This window comes from Capsicum annuum, chromosome 2, assembly GCF_002878395.1.
Source record: "Capsicum annuum cultivar UCD-10X-F1 chromosome 2, UCD10Xv1.1, whole genome shotgun sequence".
In the NCBI taxonomy this organism is placed as follows: Eukaryota; Viridiplantae; Streptophyta; class Magnoliopsida; order Solanales; family Solanaceae; genus Capsicum; species Capsicum annuum.
In genome coordinates, this window is record NC_061112.1 from 133,827,644 (window position 1) to 133,838,205 (window position 10,562).

General features: G+C 35.7%; 1 long non-coding RNA gene across 1 annotated transcript; it reads left to right on the forward strand.

Moving 5' to 3' along the window:
• The first annotated feature begins 497 nt into the window (after positions 1-497).
• LOC107859574 lies at positions 498-9,526 on the forward strand. The gene is made up of 2 exons (XR_007052403.1): positions 498-2,014; positions 5,303-9,526. It is a non-coding gene; the product is annotated as an uncharacterized LOC107859574 (long non-coding RNA).
• Positions 9,527-10,562: the final 1,036 nt, after the last annotated feature.

Genomic DNA, 10,562 nt, shown 5'->3' on the forward strand with positions numbered 1-10,562 from the left:
ATAATTTTCCGTCAAAAAAAATTTGGATGAATCCCCTAATCATAAGCTCGCCCCTGCTTTATAAAGCAGTTTTCTCCGTCTCAAATTATTTGTTGCGGTTTCTAAAAGTATTTATCTCGAATTAATTGTCGTTTTAGAAGTTTAAGATAAATAATTATCTTTCTAAACCATTTCAATTCAAAAATACTTCCTCCATTCATCAATAGTTGTCTCCTATTGACTTGACACGCATATTAAAACTATTAAATGACAGGGATAATTTTAATGTTTTGAAAAATTCTTTGAATATTCAATCGCATTTAATTTTAAAGACAATAAATAAATTATTCATTAATTTTATAAATTAAATAAGTATTATTGAACATTTAGTTTTAATATAATAGACGGAGTAATTATCACATTGACAACTTGCTACTTATTTTAGTGTATAAAATGATATGATACAGTCAAATATAAGACACATTAAGACACATGAACCCTGAACTTAAATCCTAAATCCTAAACCTAATTCCAAATCCCAAATCCTAAACCCTAACTTAACTCTAAACCTTAAACCCTGACCCCTTAACCCCAAACTCCAAAATCCTAACTCCAAACCTTAAATCTTAAACCCCAAACCCTTAACCGCAAATTCTAAACCTTAAACTTTAAATCCCAAACTCTTAATCCTATCGTTTGGGGCCCGAGGCTGGGCATGAGGCTGTCATTGGGCCCGACCCCCTCCCGACACTGAAAAATTTCATTCAAAAGATCAAGTTGTAGATCTTGATGATACAAATTCAACGCAAAAAACCCCGTCGACAAATTCCACCCCCAACTCCGGCAATGTCGAAAAAACAGTCGCGATCATTGTTCATCCGAACTTGGAACAAATTGCATGGCACAAATGATTATTTCTCTAGATCAATTGGATTTGAATCTAAGCAACATTCCGATTAGGAATCATAGTCCTCATCTTGATGTTCAACAAATCAAAAATTTGGACAATTTCACCGTCTCTATCGCCGGCGAATTCTGCTAGTGACAAAGACAAAGCACCGCCGTTCCGCCTCGAAATTGAACCATCGTCCAGCGAATTTTGTGGTAGCGCGACCCTTGGGTTTTGTGCGCCATCTGCTGATCTATCAGATCAAGGAAATTCAAAGCAGTCTAACGACGAAAACTCTGGCAAACTATTGTTCAATGCCGACGCCGGAGCTTCGACCGGCAAAAATGAAAAATTCCAACGCCAAAAGATGCGCACTGATGAGGCGAACCCAACCATGCAAAAATACCCAATTGTTTCATCTCAGAACGTATCCAATTTGAGTTTGAAAGTTACGCCACCTAGGGTGATTTTTGACGAAGGCGCCGCCGCTGCCGCAACCGGCCAATTGGAAATTGGGTTGGGGGTTCTGATCGCAATATGGACAGCAATACAAATACACAAGAAGCCCCAATTGTTTTGCAACAGGAAATTAGGGTTTCAAATCGGCAAAATTCTAACAATGCCGGCGATGGAACTCCGGTCAGTGATAATCAAAATTGCTTGTCAAATTTGATTCAGGAGGACAATGCATGTATTTCTCCTCAAGAAAATCAAATAGACGAGGCCGGAGCTCTTCTATTTTCTCTTTTAGGCTTAACGATGAAGTACAATTAACCGGAGATGGTGTTCCGATGTCTAGAGAGCATAATTCACGGTCCAAAATCTATCCTAAAGCTATGGTGAATGCGGATACTCCTCAAGGACATGCATTGGACCAACAAAATGGTAAGTTGAATTCTAACTTGATTAATGCTAATGCTTGTCTGTTTGTGATGAAAGGAAACAATGAACTAATATTGATGAGGAACCAACACAATTCTCAAAGTCCTGAGGACGCAATCAACATCACCAATGCTAAATTTACGTGTCCGAGGGCTAAACCGAGGGATGATCACTTTGCAAAACATGATGGAAAACAACAAAATACAACTGTATGTCCAACAGGAGAACAACAACTTCATCAATCGACGGACACGACAAATGCAGGTAAGTACCCGAATCCCTTGAATTCAAATCATTTTGATTCCAGTAATTTAGTTAACACTATAGCTCAATTGCAATGTGATGCAATAGAACAAAGTATTGGTGATCTAACCTATGATGTGCAGCTTAAGGAAAATGATACCAAGACCATTCTAACAAAGCTCATAAACAACACCACACAAACTATGATTATCCAAAAGTTTCCAGGAATTTTGACAAGTATGACCCCAAAACTCAAACCAATACTCAGAATATTTCCCTCAATAATCCCAACAGACCTACTTTGCCTAACCCCAACAACAACCCAAAAAATAATTAGGACTCTACTCAGCATAAGCACCAAAAGAAAAACCTGAAAAACCTTTCAGAAAATCACAATAAAGACACTACTTCTGATAACACCAACAATACCAAAAATAAACTTGTTCCTGAACTAGCTCCCTTCACTGTTGTGCAATCTTATGCTACCAGATTGAGAGCTAACAACAGAAAAATGAGGTCCCTTTTGAACTGGATTCTCTGAATTTTACTAGTAGACAGGGCTTAAAAAATCTCGATCTCCGAAAGCATTTTCTTTCCCTCGCCGCACCTCTCTTTGAGGAGCAGGACTTTGTGGTCAAGCTGGCTAGTAGGTGCAAGTATACTCTTGTTGGAAAGTTCACTAACACTATGCCAAAAGATTGAGCTTATTAGGAAAAGTTTCATCCTTCAAACTCAACTCACACCGAGGTGTGAAAATAGCTCATTTTAATGCAAGACATGTCTACATTGAATTAGACAATGAGCAATATCACCTCATTATTTGGACTCAACAGAGGATGTACATTGAAGGTCAATTAATGATGATACATGTGTGGACTCCTACTTTCATACCTGTGGAAGAGATTTCTATTGTGCCTATTTGGGTCACTGTAACGCCCCAAAAATCTGTCCTAAGACGTCACACGACGCTTAGGATCACAAGTGATCCCAAGCTAACCCTTCTACTGGCATAACTCATAAGCAATTGAATGATGTGCATAAAACGACTGAGTTTACTGTGCGAAAATGTAATAATAATGGAATCTGGAAAAAATACAATATCAATACACTTTTACATTCTGATAAAGTCTAAAAGAGGGACTGAAAATACATAACTGAATCTAACTAACATCTGTGAAGCCTCTACTATACTGACTATCGATAGCTGAGACATGACCCCCAACTATCCCAAATCAATACGACTAAATAAATAAAATAAAATACTACTCAAACTATATGACTGACTCGAGCCCTTGAATCAAGAGGACTCATCACCTGCCGACTGAAAGCTGCAGTCTGTCTGAATATGGTATGTGTGCTACAACTGAACTGATACCTACATTATGAGATAATGTAGCACATAGACGTATATGTGGGTCAGTACTTTGAGGATGTACTGAGTATATGGGCGTGAAATACATGAGTCGAACATCATATCGTCATCATAATTTGTAAAACAATGCATGCTAAATGTAAATGACTTACATAAGCTAGAATATCTGAAATACTGAAAATAATAATCATGAGAAATAAATCATACTTGTAAATCTAGTGAGCCATAACATTTAGTTCTAAAAGTTGTGCTAATACTCTGTCTTTAAATCATACTGTCTAAGTGTAGAAAGGACGCACTTCTAAGCTTGAAATCTGAAAATTGAAATTCGTAACTCTTTATCTTTCTGTAAAGCATAATATGAGTAAAACGGTGAGCCTTTACACATAGTTTTTTTTTCTAATATCTGGAAAATACTTTATCTTATGGCTTAAAATCTTAAAACCATAACTTCCAAAACATATGTTTTTATCTTAAATCTTTAAATCAATAGACTGTTAAAGAGTGGGGACATCTGTTGGGAGGTTCTTCTAACCGACATACACCATGTGAGCATCCATGGAGTCCCACGACTGGTCCCCGTTAGGTAGGGTTGTTCTACCCTTGCCATCGAAATAGAACTTCTAATCTGAGTAATCACAATCTGAGTCATCCACGTAGAAGTGGGAATAATCTGATAATCTGTACCTTCGATGGCACGTAGTTCTGGGGTATGAAACCGTAGTAACTTACCCATCTCGGTGCTAAATACTACTCCCATTCTTATGCTTAAAATCTTAAGAAATCCCTATCAAAAATAGCACAAAGGTTTACAGAAAGCCAACTATGCTTTACTTTTCTTTAAATCTCAAGTCTTCTGAAATAAAGTGGATTCTTTATCTGAAATCTGAAAATAATCTAGTCATGGGGTGATTATAGCACTAAAAATCTTGAAACAACAATCTTTAAATGAGGCCTGGTGACCCAAGCATCAATCTCATGTTAAAACATCTCAAAATTCATACTTGGTAATGTAAACATTCATAAATCATCTTAAAATCTGAAAATCTCAACAATATGTATGGAAATATAAACATAATCATGTGATTCAACTTTTAAATCATGAAAAAATCTCATAATCTTGCAAATAATGATAATGGGTATAAACCCTAACTTGAAATTCATGAGAAATCATATAAATTGCAGTAAATTTGTAATAAAATAAAGTTTTGGGCACAAGGATGAAAGAATTATCCTTGTTCAAACCCCAAATACCTTAATTGATGATCTTTGATGAAAATCTCAAATCTTGGATTCCTAGTGATGCTTTGGAGATGAATTCTTAGAGTTCTTATATTGGGAAATCCTTAATCTTGAGTTTCCTTGGAGAATTAATGGAGGAATTTGGATTTCTTGGAGAGAAAGTTTGAGCTTTAGGGTTTTCTTTTGAGAGTGAATAGATGAAAAGTGAATATGATGAGCTTTGAATGGGTTAAATTCTCTGTTATTCATGACCTGGGGCTTGGAAAAGACCAAAGGGCCCTTTTGAAACTTCAAGTTGGAACTGGAAAATGCAATATTTTTCCCGATTTGATTGGCCACTATAGCGCACCACAATCGCGGTGGCTCACTGGAAAAGGACGAACGGGAAATGGATGCTCACCGCGACGCGCCACAATCTTGGTGCCCCTTGGATTGCCATATTGGCCCTTGGCGCGATGTCGGAATTGGGCGAATTTGATATCGATGGAAAACTTATTCAATTTTCCACATAATAAAAAGTTGAAATCTTGAAAAATACCGCATGAAATAAATGGTATTCATCTTTGAAGCAAATTCTTGACATTCTAAGGAAAAATTTAAGCTAAGAAAAATACGGGGTATTACAGTCACTATACCAGAACTTCCTTGGCATTGCTACAATAAGGAATTTATTTCTCTTTGGATGATGATTACAGGAAAAGAAAAGAAGTTGAAGCAACGAATAATCTCAAGAACAAATCAGGGCAAGGAATCAGCAATCAGGTAACTAACCAAAATAATAACTCTCAACAAGTTATTACTAATTTTTCTGCTAGTGTTTCAGTTACCAAAGAAAACCATCACCAAAATCAGAAAATGGAAGAAAAGAAATAACAAGAGGAGTGGCAAACCCAAAAAAGAAAGAAATTCAAAGGTTACAACCAAAATGCTCAAAAGAGCAATGTAGCAAACTCAACAAGTATACAAATCAGTATCGCCAAGAGCAAAACAAGACATTGACCAGCAAAAACAACAAGAGCAGCAGACAAGTATTGACTCAGTGCTCCCAACCCCATGGTGATATTGCAAGTCCCATCCCCTGTGTATCCCCCCAAATAATGCAGAACAAGTAAACCAAGGAAACAAACAATGACATAGGAAAGGGATCCAAAGGGGGGTTGTAGACCTCATGCTTTGCATGGGAATAGGTTGGTTGACCATAGGGTGGAATTTAGAGCCCCTGCTACCACTGCTCATTTCACTTTTTTTCCTCAAAATCATGACAATAATATTACTCAACACAATGCTTTAGACGAGGTCAATGTTACAGATTCAGATGCTGAAAATTCTTGTAGTGGTTCAGATTTGGGTGGTAATGATCAGAATGATGAGAGTAACTCTGTTCAGATTTTTGAAAATGCTGAAGATCAGTCCATGTTGTTATTGATACTCAGAATTCAGCTGGTTGTGTTCAGAATTGTACATAGAAGGTTGATAAGTTGAAGGTTACTAATGCTCAAGGTTTAGAACTAAAGGGTCAGATGTTGGGTGATTACTGTAATACCCCGAGACTCTAACCAATAGTGTAACCATGAATCAAGCTCATGAGAAATAAATTATAATGTTTTGGGTTTTTTTCCGATCAAGAATGGTGTGTATTAAGGCCTTAAATATGTCCTAACGATTGGGTGAATCAAAACATTCCTTACCGATTGAATTCTTAGGAAGAATATTGGTATAGTCAACTTCAAACGAGCATATTTCTCATTATACTTGGAATTTTCAAGCTCATGACCTATCAATAGATATATAATTGAATTATCTTTCTAACGATACCAATTTCGCTAAAATATGATACCGGAGCAAAGAGTTATACCCATTTTACTCCAACATGTCCAACATGTCAATCTGAAAAAGGGTGACGACGTTTCTGATGGCCTGTCACGTTTCTGACGACATTTTTGACGACGTCGTCATGTTTCTGACGACATTTCTGATGACATCGTTAGCGTTAGGCAGAAAATCATAAAATTCGACCATTTTGTGACGACATTTCGTGACGGCCTATCATGGATGTAACGGCCTGTCACGGATGTCGTCAAATATTTTTTTCAGTAATTTAGAGACGTTTTTGCAAGGGTATTTTGGTCTTTCCCATATTTTGGAGGCCTCTATAAATATGAGAATCCTATCCAAACCCTAATTCCATCATTTTCTCTACCAATTCTCTTGAGATAATATATCTAGGGTTATATCAAGAACATAAATCTTCCAAGAATCATCTATAAATCTTCAAAATTTCTTCAAGAACCAAGTTCCTCATAGTGTGGGCTTCAAGAATTATTTATTTCAAGTGTGGATAAAGTCTCAAGCACTAAAGTTCATCCAATTTCAAAGATTAAGGTATGTGGGGTTTTGAACAAAAACACTTCTTTCGTTCTTGTGCCCAAAGATTTAATTTCTATTGAATTTCATGAATTTTGCAAAGTGGGTTTACACCCAAATTACTTTATCAAGGATTTATGAGATTTGATATATACAAGATTGACACATATGAATGCTTCATTGTCTTATTTCTTAAATTAAGAATTTATGTAATGAGTTGTATATTGTTATTATGAAATGATAATTTCTAAGTGATTTATGATAAGTGTCATGATTTATGTTTTTCCATGAGAACTTTGTCTATTCAATATATATTGATATTGAGCTTGAGAGTCAAGAACGAGTTCTATGATGTTTTCTGGAAGATTTGATACTTGATATGATTTGATAAGCAGGTGTACTTGATGATGAGAAAGATTATTTTGAGATTTAGTCGAGTTAGGAATCCACAAGTTGATTATGATTTACAAGTGAGATATATATTTATATTTTGGTCTTCATGATAGACCCTTGAGTTGATTAAGGTGGATTTCCTAACGCGTTCTGAGCTTAAGTCTAGGAGTAATATTTAGCACCGAGCGGGAAGTATGGATTCATCGCATCCTACTTTCCTAGAATTACGTGCCACCGTAGGATTAAGATTAAGGGCCAAAGGCCAAGACAGTTGTTTTGTGGAAAATTTTTGACTTTTTGAAGAGTCGCCGCTTAATTTTGAAAAAGGAATTAAGAAACCTTTAGAAAGTACTTCAAACGATTCAAAACAAGAAAATCGTTTAAGTTAAGAGATTCTGAATAAGCGGTTCCTATTAGCGTTTTAGGAAGGTGTTAGGCACCTAAAACGTCCGCTAACTTGCGATTATCCGGACTGTTTGAAAATCGTCTTTGATTAACCTTGAAAGAAGTTGATTTTGAAAAGTGAGTGATTTTGTCGAAAAGATTTGTGTAAAAACAGTTTTAGACGACCTAATAGGGATTTTGACTAAGTCTACACAAATTAAATAAGCAAGTAAACACATAAACTGGGAAAGAGAGGAGAAAGTAAACGATTTAGGTCGTTGGGCCCAAACCAACAAAACTTGTCCTAGTCTAATTGAGCCTTTGACCCATTTCACCTGTCTGTCCTAATCTAGTTTTCGAGCCTTTGACTCGAATCTTGCTCCATCTGTATTAAATACAACTCGAGCCTTTGCCTGAATGAATGAACTAAAAAAATGAATAAATAAACAAATAAAGGCAACAGTAAATCAATAAGTAAATAAATAGAGACTTTCTAGTCTCTTTTCCGCTTCAAAAATGGGATCTTAACCCATTCTTCTTCTTTCGACTCCTTGTATTCGCACACTATGCAACCTTAGACTCACTTCCGGGCTTGACTCAATGGATGGGCCTGATTGTCCCATTAAGGAATGCAAAGAGTCCGTTTGGACTCCAACGAATTCACATGCAAATTAAGAAAAATAAAGGACGCTAATACATGACTAAAAAAGGGAAAAAAATATAAAAACAACACATAGGCAATCAAAGGAAGGAAATTGAGTTAGTTAACACATGATCGATCAAAGAGAGGAAAAACTAAAAGGAAACTAATGCGGATTTTTTTGAAAATAGCAACGTGGTATGGATCTTAAATAATCAAAAGCCGATTAAAAATAGTAATACATGTTCGTATCAACTCAATAAAGAAGCATTATACGCAAATCAATCTTACATATCAGCTAATCCAAATATTTCTCAAAATTCTTCCTAGTTAACTTGAAATAATTATTTGGACATGCGAAGATAAAATGAACATTATTTCAATCTAACCAAAACATCATAGAGACTTAATGTATGTAAAAAACAACATATGTTGACCAGTGGGTTTATAAGGAAAGAATCATTTAATCACCATACAAAGTGACTACCAGTTCACTGTTGGCAAAATTCTTGCAACATGGTATGTTATCAAGAAAAAAAAAGGACTTAGTATATTGAATTAATTCAATATTAATTAATATACTAAGTAAAACATGACGTGTTCATACTAGACGGAAGCTTCAAGTTACACCGCACATAGCATGTCTCCAAATGTGAAGTAACACATTGTTTAGACTTACATTAGTGAGAAGCCAATTTGTACTAAAACTTGGGCACAGATATCGCACGTATGAATTTTGCGTAGACGAAAAGTAATGACAAAAATGTATAGATTTACTAATGAAATACTCATCAAGCCACTTAGATTTAATCGAGGGGACTGAACAAAAACCATGCAAGATAAGCAATATCATGAGTTGCAACTCAAATTTTTAAGCGGTTATTATTCAAATGGTCAGTCTACTGCCTAACGTCGATTAGAAGAAACGAAGTGAGATTTAAAAGAAAGGAGAAATAACATTCAGACTAAAACATGACTATAAATTTTAATGCCAAAAGAAAGAGAACTTAAAAGATGAACTAAAAATCATCAAATCAAGGTTGATGGAAATATCATCTCAAAACAGCAGTCGTAATTCGATCGCATAACGTATGGCTCTCAAGGCCTCTACAGCGAAACAATTCTTCAACACCCAAGGTTATAAAATGCAATTACGGACAAGACAACATGAGGCTAAAAACTGTTAAGCGAGAATCAAGCTATGATCTTTAACCATGAACCAAAAATTCAAATCATAAACAATACACAAGATGAGACAATAGGTCAAAAATTAATCAGTAACACCAAGAGTAGATGAACAATTACAAAATCGAGATAAAGATGACGGAAACCATATATCAGACAATCAGAATAGGAATTAATTCTAACATAACAATACAACCAACACTGTTTTTTACTAAAATAGCAACCTATGGTCTTTGAGACCTCTACAGCAACAACCAGCATACAAGATTCTCGGCATAATACTTATGACTATAGAATGAAGAGGTGAAGCAGAATACAATGGAAACTAAGTGGAAATAGAATGTTACCTATTCAGGAGCAGCAAAACGAGACGACGAATCGGTACAGAGATCACGACTACCAGAAAATTTCTTCACAGTTGACTCGAAGCTCTAATTTAGCTGATGAACTTTTAAAATAAGAACCAAATTTCTCCAAGAATTTCTTTATTTCTTTCTTCTTCCTTGGTTTTTTCTAAATCTAAAATTTTCAACTCATTTTTTGAAAACCCCCAAAATTTTCCCCAATTTTTGAACCCTCAAAAAACCGTCTCGTGAAACGGTGACCCCAGGGGTCCTTATATAGAAGACAAATTAGGGTATTTTAGGAATTTGGAAGAAAGATATTTTTGAATTTTGAAAAATCCAGAACCTTCCCCTCACAGCCCCTTTTGTTGCTCAGAACGTACCATCCTCTTTGATTTTCTCAGAAAATGGCAAACGGTGGACCAATTAAATGGAGCCAAATAAATTTTTCCCCAAAATCAATAGAAATTATCCAAATACGTACTAGATTCGTACCATTATCCCGAAATTCGCAGAATTGAAACGTTGGGGGTGACACCTCATCGATCTTCTAGAAGATTAGGTATGAAATCGCGTGTTTGTCACATGACTCATACGATCGAAAGAAAAAAGGGATGAATTTAGAGGGAAAAAAGAAAGCTGGGG